Source organism: Psammomys obesus, unplaced genomic scaffold, assembly GCF_907164565.1.
Source record: "Psammomys obesus unplaced genomic scaffold, mPsaObe1.curated_primary_1811, whole genome shotgun sequence".
Classification (NCBI taxonomy): domain Eukaryota; kingdom Metazoa; phylum Chordata; class Mammalia; order Rodentia; family Muridae; genus Psammomys; species Psammomys obesus.
The window spans coordinates 7085334-7113000 of NW_026585689.1; positions in this window are offsets into that span (position 1 = coordinate 7085334).

The following is a 27667-nucleotide window of genomic DNA, read 5'->3' on the forward strand; positions in this document are numbered from 1 at the left end:
GCCCTTGAAATCCTGTTAGAAATAGTCCGTGTTCCCCTTACTTTGGAAAACTACTTGGTTACTGAGCTACCATGGGCCACATCCGAGCAGAAGTTCTAGGTTATATTTTTTTCTTTTTTTTTTTATTATTATTTTTTTCTTTTTAGTTACATTTTGTTAACTCTGTGTCCCAGCTGTATCCCGCTCCCTCATTCCCTCCCCAACCCCACACTCCCTCCCTGGTCTCCTCCCTGCCCCTTCCCAAGTCCACTGATAGGGGAGGACCTCCTCCCCTTTCATCTGACCCTGTTTTATCAGGTATCTTCAGGGCTGGCTGCAAAGTCCTCCTCTGTGGCCTAACAGACTGCTCCTCCCCGGGGGGGGGGGGGTGTCAAACAGCCTGCCCTTGAAATCCTGTTAGAAATAGTCCGTGTTCCCCTTACTTTGGAAAACTACTTGGTTACTGAGCTACCACGGGCCACATCCGAGCAGAAGTTCTAGGTTATATCCCTAGATGGTCCTTGGTTGAGTGTCAGTCTCAGAAAAGACCCTGTGACGACCCTGAGATTTCACCTTACACCCATCAGAATGGCCAAGATGAAAAACTCAAGTGATAGCACATGCTGGAGAGGTTGTGGAGAAAAGGGAACCCTCCTCCATTGCTGGTGGGAATGTAAACTGGTTCAACCACTTTGGAAGTCAATCTGGCGCTTTCTCAGACAACTAGGAGTAGTGCTACCTCAAGACCCAGCTATACCACTCCTAGGTATATACCCAAAATTTGCTCAAGTACACAACAAGGACATTTGTTCAACCATGTTCGTAGCAGCTTTATTTGTAATAGCCAGAACTTGGAAACAACCCAGATGTCCATCAACGGAGGAATGGATTATTTTTTTTTAAAGAGAATGCAGTTCAAGAAAAGAATTAAATAGCTGAAAGAATCAAAATATTCTTTAACCAGACTCAGCCTTTGTCTACCTTATTTTTTTTTTATCTGAGTTAAAAAAAAGCACAAATAATAATGATCTTTATAGTGCTGTTAAATTTTCCACCAGATCAAATTCAATCTATTCACAATTTAAGATCAAATATTTGGAAAATAAGAAATCAGCTTTATTGAAGAGTTTGCACTTGGGTTAATACAGGAATCTACCATCCTTGAGGCTCCAATTTCTTTTCCAGGCTAATGGGTGCAGGCTTGTACTTCCAAGTATGTAAAAAGATGGTAAGTTCAGAGCCATTCCTGGTTGAATAGTGAGCTCAAAGTCAGCATGGACTACAAAGAGAGACATTGTCTCAAAAAGTAAAAAGCAAGCTGCTGATGTAGCTCAAGGGTAGAGTGTTACCCAGTGTGTGAAATATCTTGAGTTTAATCCCAAGAAGAGAAAAACAACACAGAAAAAATATGCAACAAATTAAAATGTTTCCAAGGGCGATTCAAGGGGCCAAGAGGTTTGTTCTTCTTCTTTCATGTTTTTTCCCCCTGCTTTACTGTGTTGGATCTTCATTGTTTGAGCACAAAGCCACCCAATTTAGTTTCCTTCTCTTGGATGGACCTTCCCAAGTTATCTTCATCTTCTGATGCTTGTTCAAACATTACTTTTCCATAAATTGGACAGTTATAGGAATGTGCATCTTTTCTCTTAGATAATGCATAGAACTAAGGAATAAGGAGAAATATTACATATTCTGTTTTCTGGAGGTCATCTATTAGTCTGTATTTTATAAATGCAAACAAAAGTTTCTTAAAAGTTAGTGTTTTCATTATTTGAGGGTAGCTTTTCTAGAAACTATAGAATGCAAGATAAATAGACAGAAACCAAATGACACTCTGGAACAACCCTGTTGTAATGTAAGAAAAAAAAATCTCATTGAGATATTTATATTTGATCTGCTAAGAACCAATATAACCATAGATCCCCTTTTTCCTACATTTATTTTTATAATTTAATGAAAATTATTATATTGTAATTCAGTATTCAATAACCAGCATATGAGTTTTAAACATGTGTAACCTATTAATATTTTAACCTTGCTACTATATTTTCTAAATATTCTTTTTATAATTTTATATACAATTTCACACACAGACACACATACACACACACACACAGTATTGTATATTTATAAAATATTATAGTTGCAAATACATAGACAGGTGAAGTGGGATGATTATAAATTCCTGAGGATAGATTGAGAGTTGAATCTTGGCAGGTGTTTGCAAGGTTCTGAGTTCAATGCTGAGTAGAGAATATAAGCAAGCAAAATACACAACTGAAAGGATCAGACTAACTTTGTAACCTATATGTCTTCTATAGTTTTGAGTGTTAGGTCCAGGTTAAGCTAAAGCCTCTTAGTACCTTTCCAGAGAACGGAGGAATGTGAGCCTATCTGTGAGGACAGATATAAAAAAGCCAGCAAGCAATGACCTTCATTCAGCAAAAAGAGTGACCAGACCCTTGTCTTTGAGATAGTGTTTCTTAGCAACCAACCCAGATTGCCTCAGTCCTTCTTCTGAGTAGCTTTTGACCTCCAGCCAAAAGTCCACAGCCCCAATCTTCGAGGATGTGCTAACCACCCCCACCTTTAATTGCAGTTGCATCCACACTTGGCAGGACTGGCCAAGCTTGAGCACCTAAGACTAACCAATTATCTCACCTTATAGCTTCCTCATCCAATCTTGAATTGCCAAGACAGCAACCTCAAAATTCCTGTGATTTAACCTTTAAAAACTCAAGGCCTTTGTCTCCCGGTGCCACTCCTTGCTGACCAGCAGGAGTGACCCCATTGCGCAATGGTAACAATAAACCTCTTGCGATTTTGCATCAAGACCAGTCTTCTGAGTTCTCTTCATCCCTTCTTGAAATTAGGCTCATGCTGGGCCTAACACAACAACAACAACAACAACAACAACAAATTAAAAAATTAAAACTTTACAACAGACAAGGAACCAAGAGCTGTCTGTTTGCTTGTTTGTCTGTCTGCTTGTTTGTTTTCTTTCTTGAGTCATCACTACCCATAGCATATACCATCTTGCAAATACATAGACAGGTGAAGTGGGATGATTATAAGTTCCTGAGGATAGATTGAGAGTTGAATCTTGGCAGGTGTTTGCAAGGTTCTGAGTTCAATGCTGAGTAGAGAATATAAGCAAGCAAAATGCACAACTGAAAGGAAATGTCAACTTTATGTGAGGCCATTTCTTCTCTTGAGGAAGGGAATTTTAATGCTGCCAAGGATTAGCTTTTATAATATGCTAACCATAGAAATATGGTTTAATGAGGTTTGGATATGTAAATATGGATGTTTTCTTATAAGAAGCTCATAACTATAGCTTAACAAATAGTTAAAGAGCTTAACAAAACTAAAAAAGGAAAAATATGAGATATATGATGCCACAATTTGTACAATAATTCAGTCTATTCTAAAGACTTCCATATATGGTGAGTAAGCATTTGTAGATCAAAATTATAGAACATGGACTATCTTAAGATTATTTTGCAAAGACATACTTTAATGATATGAAAGCAAATATACAAGATTTTTTTTCAGAGAAGTAGAGAAATGAGACCACCTTTCCGGTATAGATGTGTAAAAACTTCATGCTTTAAATCTGCTCAATTACGAAGATGGGAGAGATAAATGATGGAACTCAAACTTTCTCATTCTTCCTTTTTGATGCAGTCTGGGGCTGAAATTCATGGAATGTATTCATGAACTGCATATTCAAGAGCAGTCTTCCCTTCCTATTTAAACCTCTCTGGGAACAACCTTGCCAACACACCTCATATATGTCCCTAAGTGACTCTAAATTCAGCAAATTATCAATGCAGATCAACAATCACACCTCTGCCCCTGTCAAATGGGTACCAAAACCCTCATTTTAAATCATGATATTCTACCCTAGGTCCTAAAGCCTTATCATGTTTATCTCATAATGCCCTCATTATTCAATCTCACAATGGCCCTCTAATATTAAACACTATTAAGACTATTTCAAGTGCAAAGTCCCTCCTGAGACTCGGGTCAAATGAATAACTTTGACTTCTTATTAAAGTACTAAAATATTTAGTGGTACCAACTATATATTCTTATATCTAAAGAGAGGGATGGAGGGATAGTGAGGGAAGACTGGATCAAAGCAAAACTGAAACCAAGCAGGGAAAATACAAAACCCCAGAGCTGTGCCAGGCACCTGGAGCTTGGGATAGCATGTGAGATCCAATCGACAAATGTACCCTGCACTTCCGGTTCTGATGCCTGCAGCACACGTAAATCCTCTCTTGGGCCATCATAGTTTTCAGCCTGCAGCTAAACCTGCTGGGAATCATGGCGTTCTGGCATCTCTTACATTCTGACCTCTCAATTACAACTTGGCTCTGTCATTACAGCTTCATGCAATGACCTCAGAACACCTCCTGACAGAAAATTAGGCCCTGACACACTCCTTGGCTTCCTGGGAAATGGGTTCAAGACTCTATGACTCCACAACTCATCCATTTTTTTTTTCATTCTTGAAAAGCCAGCACCATGTGGATGCTACTGCCAACCTGGTTCCAGTTTGAGATATAATCTGGTACCTGCTATCATAGCTGCGGTGGCTTCTGTGTGCCTCAGTGGCAGAATCTCTGGGAAACAACTTGTCTGTGTGTTTGTTTTCAGTCAGAGGCCCTTTAGTACCATTGTCAGTTCAGATCTTACTTTTAAAAACAACAACAACAACAAAACCAATGCTTTTCACAATTGTAGCCTTTGCTGAGTGAGATCTTGCCAAGGCATCTCTATTATCCAAGGGTTAGTGGGAGATATTTTCCCTTAATCTTGTTACATTTTAAAAGAATTACAGTCATGTCTTGGTGTCTGCAGCTTTAAAGTCCCTCATGTTCCCTTCCTGGTCAAAGCACACAATTTTTGTTTAATGTATTTTTCTCTATGCATCTCACTAAAAGCAATAAGTTGTAACCACAACCTGGATGTTTGTGCCTTTGAGGTTTTCTTCTAATAAACTTAGTTTATTATGTTAAAATTCGATCTTACATATAACTAGCAGCCTCATTTTGACTTAATGTTGTAAAAAATGGCCAGAAACCCAGTTCCCTACAAAGTCCTTTTTCTTTTAATTAATAATTAATAAATTAATTAATTAATTACAATTTATTCACTTTGTATCCCTCCTTGTTGTTTAGCTTCTCAATGTTCTTTCTTACAAATCATAGTAGAAACTCTCCAGCTTGCAATTTTAACAATCAGGAAGGTTGTTTTTTATAAGCCAGATTATTCACAGATAAAGATATATGATCATCTAAAATCAATAAAAAATTTTTGTGAGTGCATTTTCTAGCCACCGAACAATTAAATTACCACTATACCACACATAGAGCTAACTTGGTTGTTTAATGAATTAAGGAATGAATAGTCCTAAAGAACCTAAACAACAGGGAGAACCCTAGGGAAGATGCTTAATCCTCATTCAGAAGGGCAAACAGGATAGATATCAGAAGTAGGGGAAGACAAGGAACAGGACAGGAGTCTTCCACAGAGGACTTCTGAAAAACTCTACACAGCAGGGTATTGAAGGAGATACTGAGACTCATAGCCAAACTTTGGGCAGAGTGCTGGAATCCTTATGGAAGAATGAAGAGATAGAAGGACCTGGAAGGGACAGGAACTCCACAAGGGTAACCACAGAGCCAAAATACCTTGGCCCAGGGGAACCTGCAGAGACTGGTAAGCCAACCAAGGATAATGCATGGAGAAGACCTAGACCTCCTGCGGAGGAAGCCCAGAGGCTATTCACTTTCCAAGTTGGTTTTGTAGTTAGGTCAGCAGGTGCTGTCTCTGACATGAGCTCAGTGGCAGGCTCTTTGATCACCTTTCCTTATTGGGTGCAGCCTTGCCAGGCCACAGAGGAAGATGATGCAACCAGCCTTGATGAGACCTGATAGGCTAGGGTCAGAGAGAAAGGGAGGTGGTCCTTCCCTATCATGGTGCTAGGAAAGAGGAATAGGAGGAGAAGTGGGAGGATGGGTGGAACTGGGAGGAGACAAGGGAGGGGGCTGTAGAGGGGATACAAAGTGAATAAATTATAATAAATAAATATATAAAATTAAATTTAAAAAGGAACGAATGAATTATTTTATCAATTATCTCAAACACACACACACAGTGTATCAGAAAAGATTTCAGTTCATTCATGTTTTCCTGTAATACTCAGAGACTCATTGTTGTCATGATTTAGACTTTTTGCATTGCATATTTCTGCTTTAGTGAGGGTCCATTATTGTTTTACATAAGATATTATATTTCTCTCTGAAAGACACATTTCCAATGGCATGGCTGCTTCAGCCATGTTGACCTTTATACTTACAGAAATTGCTATTTATTAAATTATTTATATCCTTTTTTACTTAAAATTTCTGATATCACAGGAAAATGTACTCCTATAACGTACATTTTACCTTACAGAGTTTGGTTTGCTTTGGTTTACCTCTTATTTTTGTAGCCATCACAAATATGGGAAAAAGAACAACATGCACACTTATTTTGAGTACACATTCTTTACTCTCTATTTAATATTAGATTTCCGAAATGAGGTTAATTATAGTTTAAAACTCAATCTACTTCTATTCCTTTATTAAATAGTAAAGTTTTTATATGCCAAAGGTTCTTACATTTAAATTGAGGATAATAGAGCTTATCTCACTAAATCTTTGAAAGAATGAAGTGAGAAGTGCTTGGATTAGAATGTAACACACAGTACATTACTAAACAAGTGAAAGCAAGCTGAAATGCATTTGTATTGAATTTTCATCATGAATTCAAAGACTGAACACCATTTTCAACTTTACTTTTACAGTTTTTTATAGTAAGTTAGTACTATTGACACTTTCTCAATAATTTATGTAAATCTCTATTGTGTAATATCTATTGTGCTCTCATCCCTTAGTCTAACTCAGATGCCATCTCAGACACCATCTGACTTTCCTGTGGACATACTATCATTTTGACATTTTGACTGTGGTTATCCTTGAAACTTCCTATGATATTCAATGATCCCCATCACCTTCATAAAATTAATGGAAGGGTGTGGCTTCGCATTTCATTGAGATTAAATTCACCTTTATCTTTGAATTGCTTTCTTTCTCATTTTTCCTTACCTGTTTACTGACTTCTTGTTTCATTTGAAAAATTTACTTTACACATTGAAGTCCACCTAACTCATTCATTAAACATCTTTGTGCACATGTATAAGGTGACACAGTGTATGTGTATGTGTTTGGAGATCAGAGTTTGACAGTGGGTATCAGTTTTCTCCTAACCCTTCCTTGTCTTCCTTTAATAAATACATGGCTTCTCTTTCTTAAATATATTATTTTCCTAAAATATATTTAAACATATTATATAATACATATGATTTACACATAATGTATACACACCTACACCTATATATATACACACCTACACACACACACACACACACACACATATATATACATATATATGTATGAAGGTTGCATATGTATATGTGTGGTGTTAGTGTGGTGTGTGTGCAACCTGAAAGATCCATTTTTGTTGTTTATACATATGCATTTAGTACTAAATTAATATTGAAAATCATTTAGGAGGATCATCCTAGGGGAAGTCCAATTATCTTTCTTTTAGCAATTTTTAATTGCCTGTAAATCTTCATCTAGTTGTAGGGCCCCATGAAATTTCCCCATTCACATTGGCTAGTCAACTTCCACCTTATTTCTTCAGACTCGGTCTCTCAGTGATAATGAAGTTCAGTAATTCAATTACACTAACCGGCCAAGAATTCTTCCAGATTCTCTTCTTGAACATTGTCACATCTGATTTTTTTACCTGAGATCTGGGGACCCTAAACTCAGATCCTAACTAACAGAATCTTATTAACGGAGTCATCTCCCCAGCCACTATTTCAGCCTTCTTATGCTCATTTCCTCATTTTTTTTTAAACTTAGGATGTTGATACATTTATTTTCATCTTTGAATCTTCTCATCTTGAATGGATACTTTTTATTTTTCAGGAAAATAAAATTTTTTGGACTGAAGTTTGCCATTTTTCTTCCTCCTTTCTTTCTGTCTATTAGCTCTAGTCTACTTTTCCACCTACTTTCTTCCCTCTGAAACTGTTCTTAAAAAGTATAGACCTATAAGATATGATAAACATAATGAAATCTATACACCTAAAAAAGATAATCAAGAGAGTGGACATGGGTAAGATTATCAATCCTCCTTTAGAAAGACAGATGGGATGCGCATTGAACATATGACAGGAGTCTACTGAGCGCATTTGAAAGACTCTAACTAGCAGTGTTTTCAAAGCAAAAACTCATGACCAAACCTTTGGCAGAGTACAGGGAATCATAAGAAAGAAGGGGAGTTAGTCTGATGAGGAAAGGATAGGAGCTCCACAAGGACCAAATATATCTGGGCACAGGGTCTTTTCTGAGACTGACATGCAACCAAGGACCATGTATGAATATAACCTAGAACCTCTGCTCAGATGTAGCCTGTGGTATCTCAGCAACCAATTGGTTTCCCATAGTGAGGGGAACAAGGACTATTTCTAACAGGAACTCAATGACTGGCTCTTTGGCCTCCCCACCCCCCAAGGGAGGAGCAGTCCTGTTAGGCCACAGAGGAGAGCTTTGCAGCCAGTCCTGAAGATACCTGATAAAACAGGATCAGATAAATGGGGAGGAGGTCCCCTCTATCAGTGGACTTGGCAAGGGGCACGGTGGAGATGAGGGAGGGAGGGAGGGACTAGGAGGGAATGAGTGATCGGGACACGGCTGGGATACAGAGTTAATAAAATGTAACTGATAAGAAAAAAATAAAATAAAAAAAAAAGTACCAAGTGCCCCCTGGGAGGTACAGCCTTTGCAGTCCACTGAGGAAGACAATGCTGACATCCTGATGAGAACTGATAGGTGAGGGTCAGATAGAAAGCTAGGAGGACCTCCCCTATCAGTGGACTAGGAGAGAAGGATAAGGGAATAAAGGGGGAGGGAGAGGAGAATAGAAGAAGATGAGGGAGGGCCACATCCAGGATACAAAGTGAGTAAATTGTAATAAATACAATAATTAATAAAAAATTACAGAAAAGTTCTAAATGAATTCAGTTAAAAAATAAAACAACAGCAACAAAATCTCTGTCGAAACTTCTCTTAACAAAAAAGATACTCTCTTCATGTATTGGACACAGAACTACAAGGTTCCAACTCCCACTATCCAGGCATAACTGATTGTCTGACCATTGGGAAAGGCTGCAGCTTCATCATTCTTTCTTTTTATATGGTCTCTCCAATGATTTTACATGGTCCCTTATAGACAGTGTGAGGTTTCAAGAAGCATGGATGCTGATGGTTACTGGGCACCAGAGACTCAAGAGGCATAGCTTGAGAACGTTCTAGTAGGAAATACTCTTCCTCAACGGCAGCTGCACCCCTAGTTCCACAGTGCTGGCATTGCACAGCGCCACTTGATTTCACAGTATTGGTGAAGAACACCATTGGGTTCTACATATTAAATATTTTTGGAGCCATAAAAATACTTTAGTATTTGGTGATGGTTTTGTGTGAATGGATATGGGTCTGTGTAGGAAACATTTTCACATTTCATTTTGAGGCAGAGACTTTTTTTTTTTTAATACTTGGTTAGAGATGAAGGAGACTGAATTTTGAAATCCAGTGAGTGACCACTAAGTGAACCTGTGAAAATCTCTTAATTAGTATAGGCTTCAACTCAGTCATCAAAGATGAATTGGCTGAGTTCTTGAACATTTCTCTTTTTTGTTTACATTATGTCCTCGCCAATCTCATTCAGTAATGCAGCTTTAAATACATTGTTTATGTTGACTACTGTCAAGTGTACAATTCCAAAATAAAGCTTTCCTGAAAGTCAGTATTTTTTCCTTACTATTGTCACTGAGTGGCTTTCGTGCAATTTCATGCCCAGAATGAAATTGCTGAATGCACATAAGTCTTCCTTATCTTGGTAAAGTGGTAAATCTAGTGTGTCTGCGACAATGTATGTCCATCCCAAATGTGATTCATTTTTCATTGTAACTAGAAAAGCTCTCTCTTTTATGCCTTCTTGCTTCTTATCAAAGCCAAGACAAAAAGTCTCTCTTTCATTTGTATAGGTCAGGATCCCTTTGCTCTCCCATCTCCTAAAAATCATTTATTCCTTTTATATGAGGTGAAAATACATACTCTGAATCTACTCTTCATAAAAATTCAGAATTGGGACAGTTCCTAACCCTCACTGAGAGCATAGAACAAGCTGAAGTAATTTCTCACTGGAATTACAACCTAGTTTCTCTAATTCTACTTTTGCACTCCCAGCCAATAGCTGTTTACACAAAACAACTTCAGTGATACTTTGAAAATGTCAGTAGGATTATATTGGTCTGCTACATTTAGAATTTGTGTCCATTCAGAACTAACCTATGTCCTTACACAGACAACATATTACCTGATTTGAAAATTACTTCAATCTAATTTCAACCTCTTTTGTTATTTTTAGTTTCCCCAGCCTTTTGTGTTGTCTATCACATAAGTATTCCAAGTCTTTGACCTGGATATTTCAGTCATTTAACTGTCTTATCTCTATCATATTTCTTCTCAGGTACTGTCAGTTACTGTTACTTTTCAGTTTTCCTTAATATCTCTGTTTCAGCACCTGAACCATTGAAAAGCTGTCTGAAACTCACTCTGCTACTTGTAGCTCCTTCTGCTGTTTTCATTCTTAGTACTCTATCTCTTCCCTTATGTCCATGGTTATATATAAGGCTACCCATTTCTAATATAGCTATACATATTAGATATATAGCTACACGTATTAGATTCTATTTTTCTGCATATATACATATTTTCTTAAATCTATCACTAAACTAATATTTTATTTCTAAGCTTATGTGAATCTTGCAGGAGAAATATAACATTGTCTACTTTGTTTCCTCCCTGAGAAAGGATACATTATGTATTAATTGTTCTTACAGCAATTGTTAAAATTAGCAAAGCCTTCACAAAGAATGGAGACTTCTTTATGAAGGTTATATTGAATAAACAAAAGGTGAAAAAATATTTTACGGAAATGTGATTATAGAAAACACCATTATTCCTTTTAAGACCCATATGTAACTTTGAAAAAGAAACAGTAAAAATAATGGCAGAGACAAAGACAAAAGCAAAGCAATAAACACTCTTTAGACTTCTTTAAACTCCAAGGAAGGAAAAAAAATCACTTTTGTTATTTGTTTTTACTCTCCTAAGTGATAAGATGAACTCCTTAAAGAAAACACACACACACACACACACACACACACACACACACACACACACACACATGTGAGGGAACTCTGTTCTTTCATATAAGTAAAGGAAACTAGCACACTCTAAGGTGGATTTACATGTATGAGGTGAGAGAGTCATAATTAGATACTTCAGTATATTTTGTCTGCTTTAAAATGGCATTTATGAGTACTGCATACCATCCTATCTAACACCGTTCTGCTTCTCAATGCTTTCCAAAGTTCATTCACATTCATCTCCTCATTTTATTCTCAACCATTTCATTATTAGTTGTCATAGTTAAGGGTTAGTACAGCTGTGTGCATGTCAGATCACATTTGTGGTTGGTGGTAATGTATGGAGTTCATAAATGAGAGTCAGGCAATAAAAAATGGGAAAGAGATTATAAGTGAGGTACCACTAAGAAGTAGATTGTCATAAGTGTATTAGGCCATCCTAATCCTACAGAAGGTTAAGAGGATGCTTACCTAGAATTGTCTTTGAAAATATTTTATTAAAACAGCTATCAAGCTTATAAGATGGGAAATGCATACTGTTGTCTATCATGGGTAACACTTTATAGCACTTAAGAATTTGGAGGCCATGTTTACAACCCAAATAAGTTATTGTGTGGCATATCTGAGTTACCAAATAAGAAATTTCAGAGATATTGAACAGAGATGCTAACATTTAGAGGAAAATTTATACTATCACTTGGCTTAGTGGAATGTTCAAGAAATCACTATGGTCATGGGTATTAAATCATTGGCCATACAATTACTGTACAGATATCATCATTCCCTCTTGTTTAATTATTGGCAATAAATATTAAAGTGACTTAGATGTTTGAGTATTTAAAATATGCAAAATACTATGCCAAGAATACCTTAACCATATCTTACTAAATTATATTGATTAGCTTAGAAAATATTGTCCTTACTCAAAGGAAACTCACTTAAGGTCACAGAGATATTTTGGTTTAGAGTTGAAATTCAAACAAAAGTTACTTTAAATATAAAAATCAAAACTCCCAAAATATTATTGTGTATCTTGATGGCCTGTTATTAAATTTAATGATATCTCCTTCTGAAAGATCGCCAAATGTATATCCTCAGAATCTGAATATATTGGAAAAGTAGATTTTGCAAATTTGACTAAAAGATCTTGAGATGGTTATATTACCTTGGATCATCATTTGGAGAGCTGAATATAGTTGTATGAGTACTTATTAGCAAGAATTTGGAGGGTAAGTGTCAGGGGGAAAAGTTTGAAGATGTTACACTGCTGGTTTAAGACGGGGAAAGATTCATGAGATGATGAATGTTCTTGGTTGTAAGAAAACTATAAAAAGCAACAAAATAAAATAGGAGATGAAGGTCTATATTTTATTTTTTAATTAACTAATTAATTAATTAACTAACTACAATTTGTTCACTTTGTTTCCTTGCGCAGCCCCCTCCCTTGTTTCCTCCTAGTCCCACCAACATTTCCTCTTCTTCCCCTCTGCCCTTTTCCTAGTCCCCTGATAGGGGAGGACCTCCTCCCCTTCTATCTGACCCTAGCTGGTCAGATCTCATTAGGACTGGTTGAATCACCTTCCTCTGTGGCCTGGCAAGGCTTCACCCTCCAGGCAGAGATTGTCAAAGGGCCAGCCACTGAGTTCAGGTCAGAGACAGCTCCTGCTCTCCTTACTAGGGAGCTGAGCAGCCTATGGGAGAGGATAGGATCTCCACAAGGAGACCAAAAGAGCCAAAAAAAAAAAAAAAGCCTGGGGGGGGGGGCCTCCAGAGACCTATACTCCAACCAAGAACCATGCATAGAGAGGTCCTAGACCCCCTTGTCAGAAGGTCCAGATTTTAGGATGATAAGATTCTGTAATCACCTGACCAACAAAACTACAAGATAGTAGAATTAGATTGTTGTAATCATTTGTCCTCATTTTGCTCACAATGAGTGTATATGTACAGCTTGCACTCAATTTTTTAGCCATTGCACAATTAATGAACATATAAACTAATGACAAAACTTTTGTGTTTGATCATTGAGGGTAAATTTGCAGAGGTAGATTCTGAACTGTATAATTTTTTTCTACTGTAAATGCAGATAGATACTTTACTAAGTCAAATGATAGAGAACCTGAATATATAGATAGAAAAATATGAAAAGAACAAGGATATAATATTGTAGTTTTCTTCATGAAATCCTCTTAATTAATAAAAATATGGCATAGTAAGGAGTGCATATTTATAATCATTGTAAATCAAAGATTTATAGTAAAACCTGTATAAACTATAGAACCTCAATGGGACAAATAAAAATTTGATTCATCAGTAGCAGCAGAAAACAGTTAAATTTTACTGTCATCTCTGGGTGATTTATACTTTCTTCGGCAACACATTTATTGGATTCCTTCTTGAAGTAGTGTTGCATAAAAGATTGTTGCAATATTTTAATTTTGGTAGACTTAGAAAGATGCAATAAATTAAGTTTAAAATGTAGGGAAAGGTAAACAAAATACTAAAAATTAAAAGGCAAAGTTGTGACTGAATATTCTCAAACCCTGTTAAAATCTTAGCACCAGCTGGAGAAAGCAGAAGGTGAAAAAAAAACCTAACAAACAAATGAATCCGAATCAGGGAAATCACAGAAACTTGTGGCATGCTCTACAGTAGAACCAGAATTTGTGAGGGAGAATGGTGAACTAAGTCTGGAAAGCTTTATTATCTACATGTCTTTGTGAATAAAACGGCAATATGTCTTCACCAGGAAAAAGAAACAATGTGATGGAATTAATTATTGAAGTATAGTTATTTCCCAAATGTTTAATAAGCAGTGAAATATTCACTTTATGAATTTGTTATTCAATTTTATCCAACTAATAATAATAAATTAACATACTAAAATGAAACAAATCATCCCAGTCACATTTATCAGGAATTTCATTATTTCATATTATCAAAAGAATGTATCATTATAGCTATATTTTTTACTGACTTATTAATTTTTCTTCATAGTTTTCCAAATTGTAAGGATTAGTGTGTGTGTGTGTGTGTGTGTGTGTGTGTGTGTGTGTGTGTGTGAAGAAAAAGCTGTCTACTATCGATGGGCACCAATGACACCACAGTAATGATCTCTCCCAAATCTGGCTTAGTTAAATTGTTATTTTATTGGTGTTACTTACAAGTAGGAGCATAGACAGCTAATGACAGCATCATCACTAAAGAGCTCACCACCACATCGATGCTCACTCACAAAATCTGTGTTCCTAAAGTTTTCTGGAAGACTTACAAGTTGGTTGGTGCAGCTGCTCAACCCAGAAGATGACACTATTTGGGGGAAAGAACTTAGGAATCTCAGAAGTTTTTTGAAACGTTCTGATACTTGTGAGTTGCTTGTTTACAGGGCTTTGTATGCTTTGTCGACTTCCTGAGTATTAAAGAGCCTCTCTGGGATGGGATGTTTCAATTTGGGGAAAGTTGTTATATTGTTATAACAATAGTGAATAAATGAAGGGAAATGGAAGGGTGATTTCTCAGAATCAAAGTGTTTGCTGTAAGCATAATAATTTTCAATTTAAATAGTAAGAAATGCTAATGTTACATTGTGAAAAAGACTGATGGTGACATCGGCCTAAAGCTGCTTCATCTTCTGCCATGAACTGTGTGACTCTATAGTAGGTGAAGGACAACATAGCAGAGACCAACATTTCAAAGCAGGAACTTCCACAGCAGAGATTGCAGGAGAACTGTACAGGATGAATTCCAGTAATTTTCACATGCATGAAAAGACAACAAGTGAAGATTTTTCTATTCCCAGACTATATTAATTTGCTTTCAGCTCCCAGAACAAAAAGGTCACTAATTAGTTTCAGACAATAGAACTTAGTTTTGTAGGGCTCTGAACTCAGGCAGTCCAAGATCAAAGTTTTAGCAAGCAGGACTGATTTCCTAAACTTTTCCTAGATCATCTACTTTTTATTTTATTTTGTGTGTGTGTATACGTGTTTGAATGTCTGTTTGCATTATCTGATGCAGGTGTTTTTAGAGGCCAGAAGAGGTGTCAGATCTCCTGAAAATGTAATTATTGGTGGTTGTGAAACACATGATATGGCTATTGGGAACCAAACCCAGGCCCTTTGCCAGAACAGCAGCTGCTCTTAGCCACTGAAAGATCTCCCCAGCCCCAGGTGGTTATTCTTCAGAAGGTAGCTCTTCTGGATTTAGATATGGTTACATTTTTTGTTTCTTCTTTAAATGGTCTTTACTCTGCCTACATTCAGTGTCTCTCTGTTCATTCATTCTACTGTCTTCAGTGGACACGGGACAGAATGGATTCTAGCCCACACCAATGGCCCCACTTTAACTTAGTGCATCTGTATCACGGACCTTTCTGAAAACATTATCACTTTATCAAGGTTCAGAAGATAGGACTTCAACTTTTGAATTTTGCACAGACATAATTTAATCTAAAACATATCCACAGTCTAGGAGGGGAGAGAGTATGTATCTCTTGATATAAATTATTCACTTCCACTGAGACTCTAGTAGTGTTTGAAGCATGTTTAATAAAGTGGTAAGAGCTAAAAAGGGGGTGTATCTGCTTCACAAATCAGAACAGCACGTGACCTTCTACAAAATGAAACAGAAATGGCTACATGCGGAACAGTCTGAATGCTCAATGTTTATTTGGGTGAAGGAGGCATAGTGTGTTCTTTGTTTGTTTATTTGTTTTCAGACTGAGGGGTGGATAAAGTAAGAGTTATTGAAGATTTTGTTCACGAGCACCTATCGGCTAAGGAACATCTACAGAGCAGATAGCTATAGGTAAAATATGGGATTTCTAAGGGCTTCAGAAAATGATTATGCAGACTCAGACACTGCGTTTCACAGCTAAGATTAAAAGACTGCAGGAGATAAATTATCATCAATAAAAAAAAGAAAACAACAAAGATTAAAATATTCTTGAAAAAGAGTCTATTTAAATTGTGAACTCAAAAAAATAGCATAACATTAAAAAGAAAAAAAGTCCTCTGCCTCTCTGCTCGTCATTCCTAAAGAGCAGGAAGCTGATGCTATGCTCATTCTCACAATGGGGGCCGGGAGGAAGGTTTGTACCTTAAGCCTATCAAGGCAACAGGTTTCTAACTTACAAGATTAGACCTTAGAACTACAGATTTTAGCATGTTTATCCTATATTTTATGGCTAATATCCACTTATAAGTGAGTATATACCATGTGTGTCTTTCTGCTTCTGGAATACTTCACTCAAGATGATCTTTTCTAGCTCCCACCATTTGCCTACAAATTTCATGATTTCCTGAGTGGTATTTCATTTTGCTGAGTGGTATTCCATTGTGTAAATGTACCTCAATTTCTGTATCCGTTCCTCCACTGAGGGACATCTAGGTTGTTTCCAGATACTGGCTATTAAGAACAAAGCTGCTAAGAACAGAGTTGAGCAAATGTCCGTGTTGTTTTGTTTAGCATCTTTCAGATATATGCCCAGGAGTGGTATAGCTGGATCTTGAGGTAACACTATTCCTAATTGTCTGAGAAAGTGCCAGGTTGATTTCCAAAGCAGTTACACAAGAAGGACCCTAGGAAAGAGGCTAAAACCTCATCCAGAAGGGCAAATAGGATAGACATTAGAAGTCGGAAAAGACAGGGAACGGACAGGAGCCTTACACTGGGGGCCTCTGAAAGACTCTAGCCGTTAGGGTATTGAAAGTGATGCTGAGAATCATAGCCAAACTTTGGGCAGAGTTCAGGGAACCTAATGGAAAAAAAGAGGAGATAGAAAGACTGGGAAGGGACAGGAGCTCCACAATGAGACTAACTAAAAGAGCCAAAATCCTGGGCCCAGGGGCCCCTGCAGAGACCAATACTCCAGCCAAGGACCATTCATGGAGAAGACCTAGACTGTCTATTCAGATGAAGCCCATAAGCTGCTCAGTTTCCAAGGGTTCCCTAGTAAGGGGATAAGGGACTATCTCTGGCATGAACTCAGTGGCTGGCTCTTTGATCACATCTCCCTGGTGTGTGTGTGTGTGTGTGTGTGTGTGTGTGTGTGTGTGTGTGTATGTGCAGCCTTGTTGCCAGGCCACAAAGGAAGATGATGCAGCTAGCCTTGGTGAGACCTGAAGGTTAGGGTCAGATGGAAGAGGAGGCAGTCCACTCCTATCATTGGACTAGGGAAGGGGAATAGAGGGACAAAAGGGAGGGTGGGTGGGACTGGGAGAAGATGGGGGGAGAGGCTACAGCTGGGATTCAAAGTGAATAAATTGTAATAAATTATAATAAATAAATTTTAAAAAGAGAAAAAAATATTAGACATTAAAAGCCAATGAGTGATGTTAATTAAACTTCTGGGTTTTGATCAGTCAAAATTCTAGATTTCTTGCTTTTGATGATTAGAGGCCAAATGTATAGTAAATAATATTTGTCTAAACTCTTTGTTAAAATACTTTGGCCATTTCTCATGTAACTTCCCATTATAATAAAATTCTAACTGTTTAGATAAATTCACTAAGCAAAGATAAAGAGAGTTGAGTGTCCCGAGTTGTTAAGGTCGCCTCAATACAGCACTTCATAAGACTGTGAAAACCAACAACAGAAATAGATTTAGAGAGACATGGATGTAGTCTCAGGAATCTCCAATGCATTAGTTGGTCACTGGGTCTTGCCTTTTATTTTTAGTTGTTATTGATTTATAATTTATTACCATTTATTCACTTTGTATTCCTGCTGTAGTCCCCTCCCTTATCTCTTCCCAGTCCCATCACCCCTCCTTCTTCCCCCTCTATGTCCCTCCCCTAGTCCACTGATAGGGGAGGTCCTCCTCCCCTACTATCTGACCCTAGCCTATCAGGTTCCATCAGGACTGACTGCATCCTCTTTCTCTATGGCCTGACAAGGCTGCCTTTAAACAGAATTCTTAATAGAAGAAGATTGAATGGCAGAGAAACACTTAAAGACATGTTCAATGTCCTTAGTCATCAGGGAAATGTAAATCAAAACGACCCTGAAATTTCACCTGACACCCATCAGAATTGGCTAAGATCAAAAACTCAAGTGACATCACATACTGGAGAGAATGTGGAGAAAGGGGAACCCTCCTTTATTGCTGGTGGGAATGTAAACTGGTACAACCACTTTGGAAGTCAATATGATGCTTTCTCAGAAAATTATGAATAGCACTACCTCAAGATCCAGCTATACCACTCCTGTGCATATGTTCATAATGACCCTGCATATGTTCATAATGACCCTGCCTTTTAACAGAGACTGTATGCTTAGATTTTTTATCAGACCTACTTTATTTAAGGTTCCTAAGCGCTTGTACCTCCCTTCCACTCACTGACCAGTGGTAGGGAAGAAAGAAGGTCATTAAGTAAACGGGGTTGTAGACCTTTTTAGGAGTAGTTCATTGGGGATGAGTCCACTCTTCCTTATTCAGATACCAGCAGTACAGTCCAAAGGCCAACACCAACCAGCAACACAAATCAACACGATTCAGAAGATCAGGACAAGTTAGCAAAAGCTGAAAGACTCAGATTGTCCTGAGAAGTTCTCTGGAATGTTTCTTTCTGCAAAGTCAAGTGTCAAAGCATGAAGATAGCACAGTGATGTCAATCCAAAAAGCAATGTCTCATTGACATGGGCTTCAGTAAATCTCTTCTCCTCAAAGTCCACTTAAGGATGTTCAGCTGTCCAAAGTCACCCTGCCTCACACTAGAAAGCTCACAGCAAAGTGCTTTCTCACAAGCCAGCCTCCAGCAAAATCTCACAAGCTTTCTTACAAGACAGACAGTTTATAACAAAACATCACACCACCAAAACACAGTCTTCAAACAAACAAACAAACAAACAAACAAAAAACAACCCAGAAACTTCCACAATACACTTTTTAAGCTTTTCATCACAAAACTAATTCATTATAATGCCAAAAAGCAAAAGAAAAAATGTAATGGCACTTTCCATGATTAATGTATAGGTAAAGGATAGTTATGCATGCTGATGAATTTAAGAATACGTGGTTAAGGAGGGGGGCCAAAATGGCGGCAGCGGGAGAACACCATGTCTGAGAAGCGGGACAACACACTCCGTGCAGTGACCAGGAGACTGAACTCTGGGCCCTAAAACAACAGCGATCGATCATGTTTCCCAGGTGAGGGGAGGCTCCCACGGCGTGGGAATCAGTCGAGTCCACTCTCGGCTGCCCAGCCAGAACCGGGAAGAGAACCCGGCTAATGAGGGCTTTGGGTCTCCGGGCTGGTGCTGCAAGCCTGCTTGTGCCGATCAATTTTCCAGGCTGATTGGTGGGCACAAGGGGGCCTAAGGCGGGGAGCCCCAGTCACAAAAAAAACCCCACGGGGAAGCAAAGTTGCCAGACTGGTCACGGGTCACCCAGTCTTTCCCTGGAAGATCTCTCCGACCACAGCGGGTACCTGCCGCCATCACAATTGAGCTCCCGCACCAAGCACTGATTGCAGCTGCGCGCCCAGCTCAAAATCCCTACTCCCTCTTCAGAGGAGGCAGGAGGTGGCCAGCAGAATCTGCCACAGACCACATTGTCTGTACCCCAACCCGAGATCGGGGCTGAGAAAACCCAGTCCTTTCGGGCACTACCCCAAACGCCGCCATAACCCTGCTTCAGCAGAGCAGAAGGATAAAGAGGCGCACAGCAGCTTCACAGTGCCGGAACTCCATGGCTGCCAGCCACTCCTAGCAAACAAACTACAGCTTGGGCTCTGGGACTGTGGTCATCCTACGCGTCCTGAGATTCTCCTGGGTCCAGCGCAATAAGATCTAGCAGCAAGTTCTATCACCGGAGCCCCCCCCAAACCCCTGGCAGAGAAACGCCAGCTCAGGGCTCAGGATCCGACTGAGAAGCCCCAACCCCTGCTGGCATTCCCCTGAGAGCACCGCCATAAGCTTGCCCTAGGAGAGGAGAAGATCAGAGGGGAAGGACAGAGAGGCAGCCTGCCAAGGACACAGCACCCTCTCTCCAGCTCACCCAGCGGCCCCTAGCAGAAAAACCCAAGCTCTGGATCTGAGGACACTCAACCCTACCCGGTATTCTCTTGGGATCAGCAAACATAGATTCTACCGCTAGGCTGCTTCTGGCAGATAGATGTGGGCCCAGGATCTGGGATTGAGTACACTCACCCTAACTCTTTCCCGCACCACCCAGGGACCAGTCAACATAACCCCTCCTGGCAGAGGGAAAGGACAAAGAGGCAGCACACATGAAAGGTGGACACCGAGTCCTGCGGCCACAGTGTCACAGAGCTGACTGTTAGCCTACCCATGCATTTCTGAAGCAGGAACAAAAAAGAGAATAGTGAGCAAGGGGAACCCCTGTGCATTCCAAGTGACCTGCAAGAGAGTGAGTGAACCTTCTAGGGAGAGATTGCCCAAGACTCAGGGCCTCTCCACAGAAGCAACCAGACGAGATCCCTGCCACCCACACTCCTAGTGTGGGCATCAGAGGGATTCTTGGGATAGCGACACCAACATTGAAGCCTCTGCCTTGCGGGTCCACCAGGGTAATCCAGGCAAACAATCCCTGGATCTCAGTCAGAACTGCGTAATAGTGGCTTGCAGGCCACTGCCATAGTCAGAGAATCCGCGCATGCACACTGCGCCCACTAAAAGCACACGCGAATAGCGCCAGCTTCACATTCTTTACTTAGGCAAAACTGAAAACACAGTGCACACTCCCAAAGCAGGGAACCTCTGTCATCTTCCTGAAAAAACAGTCCAGAAAACAGAAAGACAGGATCATAGCCCAAACTACAAGCTCAAGGAACAGTGAGGATTATAAATAACCAGATGGCTAGAGGCAGACATAAGAACACTCCCAACAAAAATCAGGACATAATGACCTCACCAGCAACCCCACAAAACAGTGGACGCTTCAATTCACTAGATATACAAGAAAACGACCTCAAAACTATGATTCTCCAGCTATTAGAGGCCCATAGAGATGAAATGAACAAAGCCCTCAGAGAAATAACCAAAGAAATCGAGACTAACCAAGAGGAAACAAATCGTGCACTCAGAGAAATGACCACGAAAATTGAGGCAAACAGAGAAGAAATGCACAAAGCTCTCAAAGAAATGTCCACACATGAAGGCAAATAAAGAAGAAATAAACAAAGCTCTCATAGAAATACAGGCAATTATACCCAAAGGAGTAGAGGCACAATTAGTGATCCATAGAGAGGAAACAGACAAAAAAATAGAAGCTATCATTGAAAAGCAGGAGTCCACAATCAAATAGATGAAGGAAATGGTGCAAGACATGAAAACAGAATTAGAATCAACAAAGAAAACACAAATAGAGAAAAAGCAGGAGCTGGAGAACATAGAGAAAAGATCAGGCACTACAAAGTTGAGCATCAACAACAGAATACAAGAGATGGAAGAAAGAATCTCAGGAGCCGAAGATACACTTGCGGAAATTGACAAGTCTCTCAAAGAAAAAATAAAATCAGAAAAGTTCCAAACACAAAACATCCAAGAAATCAAGGACACCATGAAAAGACAATACCTAAGAATAATAGGAGTAGAGGAAAAAGAAGACATCAGGCTCAAAGGTCCGGAAATTATTTTCAAGAAAATTATAGAAGAAAACTTTCCCAACTTAAAGAAGGAGATGGCCATAAACATAAAAGAGGCCTACAGAACACCAAGTAGACTTGACCAGAAAAGAAATTCTTCATGTCACATCATAGTCAAAACACTGAACCTACAAAACAAAGAAAAAATTCTAAAAGCAGCAAGGGAAAAAGGCCAAGTAACATATGAAGGTAGACCTATCAGAATCATACCTGATTTCTCAACAGAAACTATGAAAGCCAGAAGGGCCTGGACAGAAATCATACAGTCCTTAAGGGACCACAGATTCCAACCCAGACTACTATACCCAGCAAAACTTTCAATCAACATAGATGGAGTATTCAAGATATTCCAAGAAAATACCAAATTTAAACAATATCTACATAGTAACCCAGCTGTACAGAAGTTACTAGAAGGGAAACTCCAAACCAAAGAAAACAACTACATCGAAGGAAACAGAGGAAATAGATAACTACACAACAAAAAAACCAAAAGAAGACAAGCAATGAAACTCAGTGACACCACCAACACCACATCTAAAGTAAGTAACAATTGTTGGTCACTAGGTTCTATCAACATCAATGGACTCAACTCCCCAATTAAAAGACACAGACTAACAGAACGGTTGAGGAAACAGGATCCATCATTCTATTGTATCCAAGAAACACACTTATGCAACAAAGATAAACACTACCTCAGAGTAAAGGGCTGGAAAAATGTTTTTCAAGCAAATGGTTCCAGAAAACAAGCGGGAGTAGCCATCCTAATATCTAATAAAATAGACTTTCAACCCAAGTTAATCAAAAAAGATAAGGACGGCCACTATATTCTCATCAAAGGAAAAATCCACCAAGAGGACATCACAGTTTTGAATATCTATGCCCCAAATACAAGAGCACCTACATTCGTAAATGAAACAATATTAAAGCTTAAATCACACATTGATCCTAATACCCTAATAGTGGGAGACTTCAACACTCCACTCTCACCAAGGAACAGATCACCTAGACAGAAAATAAATAGGGAAATAAAAACACTTACAGAGACCCTAAATCAAATGGACCTAATAGATGTCTACAGATCTTTTCATCCAAACTCCAAAGAGTATACCTTCTTTTCAGCACCGCATGGAACCTTCTCCAAATAGACCATATAGCTGGTCATGAAGCAAGCCTCAACAGATACAAAAAGATTGAAATAATCCCTTGTATTCTATCTGACCACCATGGACTTAAGCTGGACCTCAACAACAACAGAAATAACAAACAGTCTACACGCACATGGAAACTTAACAACTTGTTACTCAACGACAGTTGGGTTAAGGAAGAAATAAAGAAAGAAATTAAAGACTTCCTAGAATTCAATGAAAATGAAGGCACCACATACCCAAATTTATGGGACACATTGAAAGCAGTGCTCAGGGGAAAATTTATAGCACTAAGTGCCTGCAAGAAGAAATTCGTAACATCACATACAAACAACTTAATGGCCCAACTGAAAACCCTAGAAAAAAAAGAAGCAGATACACCCATGCGGAGCAGAAGGCTGGAAATAATCAAACTCAGGGCTGAAATCAATCAATTAGAAACAAATAAAACTATTCAAAGAATCAATGAAACAAAAAGCCTATTCTTTGAGAAAATCAACAAGATAGACAAACCCTTAGCCAAACTAACTAAAAAGCAGAGAAAATCTATCCAAATCAACAAAATCAGAGATGAAAGGGGTGACATAACTACAGACACAGAGAAAATTCAAGCAATCATTAGGTCATACTACAAAAGCCTATATGCCACAAAATTTGAAAACCTAAATGAAATGGACAATTTTCTTGATAGATTCCATCTTCCAACATTAAGTCAAGATCAGGTAGAAAGACTTAACAGCCCTATATCCCCCAAGGAAATTGAAGCAGTCATTCACAGTCTCCCCTCTAAAAAAAGCCCTGGGCCAGATGGTTTCAGCGCGGAATTCTACCAGACCTTCAAAGAAGTGCTCACATCAATTCTCCTCAAACTGTTCCACAAAATAGAAACAGAAGGTACATTACCAAACTCATTCTATGAAGCAACAGTCACCCTGATACCTAAACCACACAAAATCCCAACAAAAAAAGAGAACTTTAGACCTATCTCTCTTATGAACATTGACACAAAAATACTCAATAAAATACTTACAAACCGAATCTAAGAACACATCAAAGATATCATCCACCACGACCAAGTAGGCTTCATCCAAGGAATGCAAGGGTGGTTCAACATACGGAAATCCATCAATGTAATCCACCACATAAACAAACTGAAGGAGAAAAACCACATGATCATCTGCTTAGATGCTGAAAAAGCATTTGACAAAGTCCAACAGCCATTCATGTTTAAAGTCTTGGAGAGATCAGGGATACAAGGCACATATCTAAACATAGTAAAGGCAATATACAGCAAGCCTATAGCCAACATCAAACTCAATGGAAAGAAAATTAAATCAATCCCACTGAAATCAGGGACAGGACAAGGCTGCCCACTCTCTCCCTACCTCTTGAAGTACTTGAAGTCCTAGCCAGAGCAATAAGACAACTAAAGGAGATCAAGGGGATACAAATCGGAAAGGAAGAGGTCAAAGTGTCACTATTCACAGATGATATGATAGTATATATGAGCGACCCCAAAAATTCAACCAGAGAACTCCTCCAGCTGATAATCACCTTCAGCAAAGTGGCAGGATACAAAATCAACTCAAAAAAGTCAGAAGCCCTCCTGTATACTAAAGACAAAATGGCCGAGAAAGAAATTAGGGAAACAACACCCTTCACAATAGCCACTAATAACATAAAGTACCTTGGGGTGACACTAACCAAGCAAGTGAAAGACCTGTTTGAGAAAAACTTCAAGTCTCTGAAGAAAGAAATTGAAGAAGATCTCAGAAGATGGAAAGATCTCCCGTGCTCATGGATTGGTAGGATTAACATTGTGAAAATGGCCATCCTGCCAAAAGCAATCTACAGATTCAATGAAATTCCCATCAAAATACCAACTCAATTCTTTACAGATCTTGAAAAAAAAGATTCTCAGCTTCATATGGAGAAACAAAAAACCCAGAATCTCCAAAACAATCCTGTACAACAACAGATCATCTGGAGGTATCTCCATCTCTGATCTCAAGTTGTACTACAGAGCAATAGTAATAAAAACTTCATGGTATTGGCATATACACAGAAAGGAGGATCAATGGAACCACATAGAAGATCCAGAAATAAACCCACACACCTATGAATACTCAATTTTTGACAAAGAAGCCAAAACCATTCAATGGAAAAAAGACAGCATCTTCAACAAATGGTGCTGGTCCAACTGGATGTCCACATGCAGAAAAATGAAAATAGATCTATATTTATCACCCTGCACAAAACTAAAGTCCACGTGGGTCAAAGACCTCAACATAAAACCAGATACTCTAAATCGGTTAGAAGAAAAAGTGGGGAACAGCCTAGAACTCATTGGCACAGGAGACAACTTCCTGAACAGAACACCAACAGCACAGGCTCTAAGAGCAACAATCAATAAATGGGACCTCATGAAACTGAAAAGCTTCTGTAAAGCAAAGAACACTGTCATCAAAACAAAATGCCTGCCTACAGATTGGGAAAGAATCTTCACCAACCCTTTATCTGACAGAGGACTAATATCAAGTATATACAAAGAACTAAAGAAGCTGAAAAGCAGCAAACCAAGTAATCCAATTAAAAAAATGGGAAACAGAGCTAAACAGAGAATTCTCGACAGAGGAATATCGAATGGCAGAGAAACACTTAAAGAAATGCTCATCCTCATTAGCCATCAGGGAAATGCAAATCAAAACGACCCTGAGATATCACTTTACACCCATCAGAATGGCCAAGATGAAAATTCAAGGGACAACACATGCTGGAGAGGTTGTGGAGAAAGGGGAACCCTCCTCCACTGCTGGTGGGAATGTAAACTGATACAACCACTCTGGAAATCTATCTGGCACTTTCTAAGACAATTAGGAATAGTGCTTCCTCAAGACCCAGCTATACCACTGCTAGGTTTATACCCAAAGTTTGCTCAAGTACACAAAAAGGATATTTGCTCAACCATGTTTATAGCAGCATTATTTGTAATAGCCAGAACCTGGAAACAACCCAGATGTCCATCAACGGAGGAATGGGTACAGAAATTGTGGTATTTTTACACAATGGAATACTACTCAGCAATCAAAAAGGAGGAAATCATGAAATTTGCAGGCAAATGGTGGGATCTAGAAAAGATCATCCTGAGTGAAATATCCCAGAAGGAGAAAGACAAACACGGTATATACTCACTTATATAGACCTATAAGATATGATAAACGTAATGAAATCTATACACCTAAAAAAGATAATCAAGTGAGTGGACATGGGGTAAGATTATCAATCCTCGTTTAGAAAGACAGATGGGATGCGCATTGAACATATGACAGGAGTCTACTGAGTGCATTTGAAAGACTCTAACTAGCAGTGTTTTTAAAGCAAAGACTCATGACCAAACCTTTGGCAGAGTACAGGGAATCATAAGAAAGAAGGGGAGTTAGTCTGATGAGGAAAGGATAGGAGCTCCACAAAGACCAAAGATATCTGGGCACAGGGTCTTTTCTGAGACTGACATGCAACCAAGGACCATGTATGAATGTAACCTAGAACCTCTGCTCAGATGTAGCCTGTGGTAACTCAGTAACCAATTGGTTTCCCATAGTGAGGGGAACAAGGACTATTTCTAACAGGAATTCAATGACTGGCTCTTTGTTCTCCCCACCCTCCAAGGGAGGAGCAGTCCTGTTAGGCCACAGAGGAGGACTTTGCAGCCAGTCCTGAAGATACCAGATAAAACAGGATCAAATGAATGGGGAGGAGGTCTCCCCTATCAGTGGACTTGGCAAGGGGCACGGTGTAGATGAGGGAGGGAGGGAGTGGGAGGGAATGAGGGAGTGGAACACGGCTGGGATACAGAGTTAATAAAATGTAACTGATAAGAAAAAAATAAAATTCAAAAAAAATAAAAAAAAGAATATGTGGTTAAATAAATAATTTGGTTAGATAATTTGACCAATCAAATTTGCTCAAAAAGTCATATTCCCTGTTATTCCTTTTCTTGGAACTTTTGGTAAAATATTTGAAGAGGTCACTTACACTGTTAGTGTTTTTACTTGTAGTAGGAATTGAGCTTCTCTTGTAAAAGATTTATTCATGAATAAACACTCAAAAGAAAGGTTAAACACACACACACACACCTACTCCTAAATCTACCAAAGCTGAGATTTAACATTTCAAATTTTCAAACTTCTTGTTTAATGTATTATTATCACCTTTTGAATATGTACCAGCTAACTGAGTTGGCATGTTAAAAATTAGGTTATTTTTTCAATCTCTTCAGTGACTTCTTACATTTATTCTGCTGTAAATTGTTTATTTTCACTGCAAATATTAAGAAGATAAGATTGGGGATCAACAGACATTTCTGACTGCCTGCTGTGTTTCAGAGGACCCCATTTTGTTTTCAACATATATGTCAGGAGGCTCACAACTTCCTGTACCTCTAGGTCTAGCAGAATCTAATACTCACGTTGGCTTCCACAAGCACTAAACTCACATGCATAGATCACTCCTTCAGAATATATACACAAAGTTAAAAAAATAAAATAATCTTAGAAGTTAAGTTGACATCAATAATTTTTAAAATTATTTAAATATTT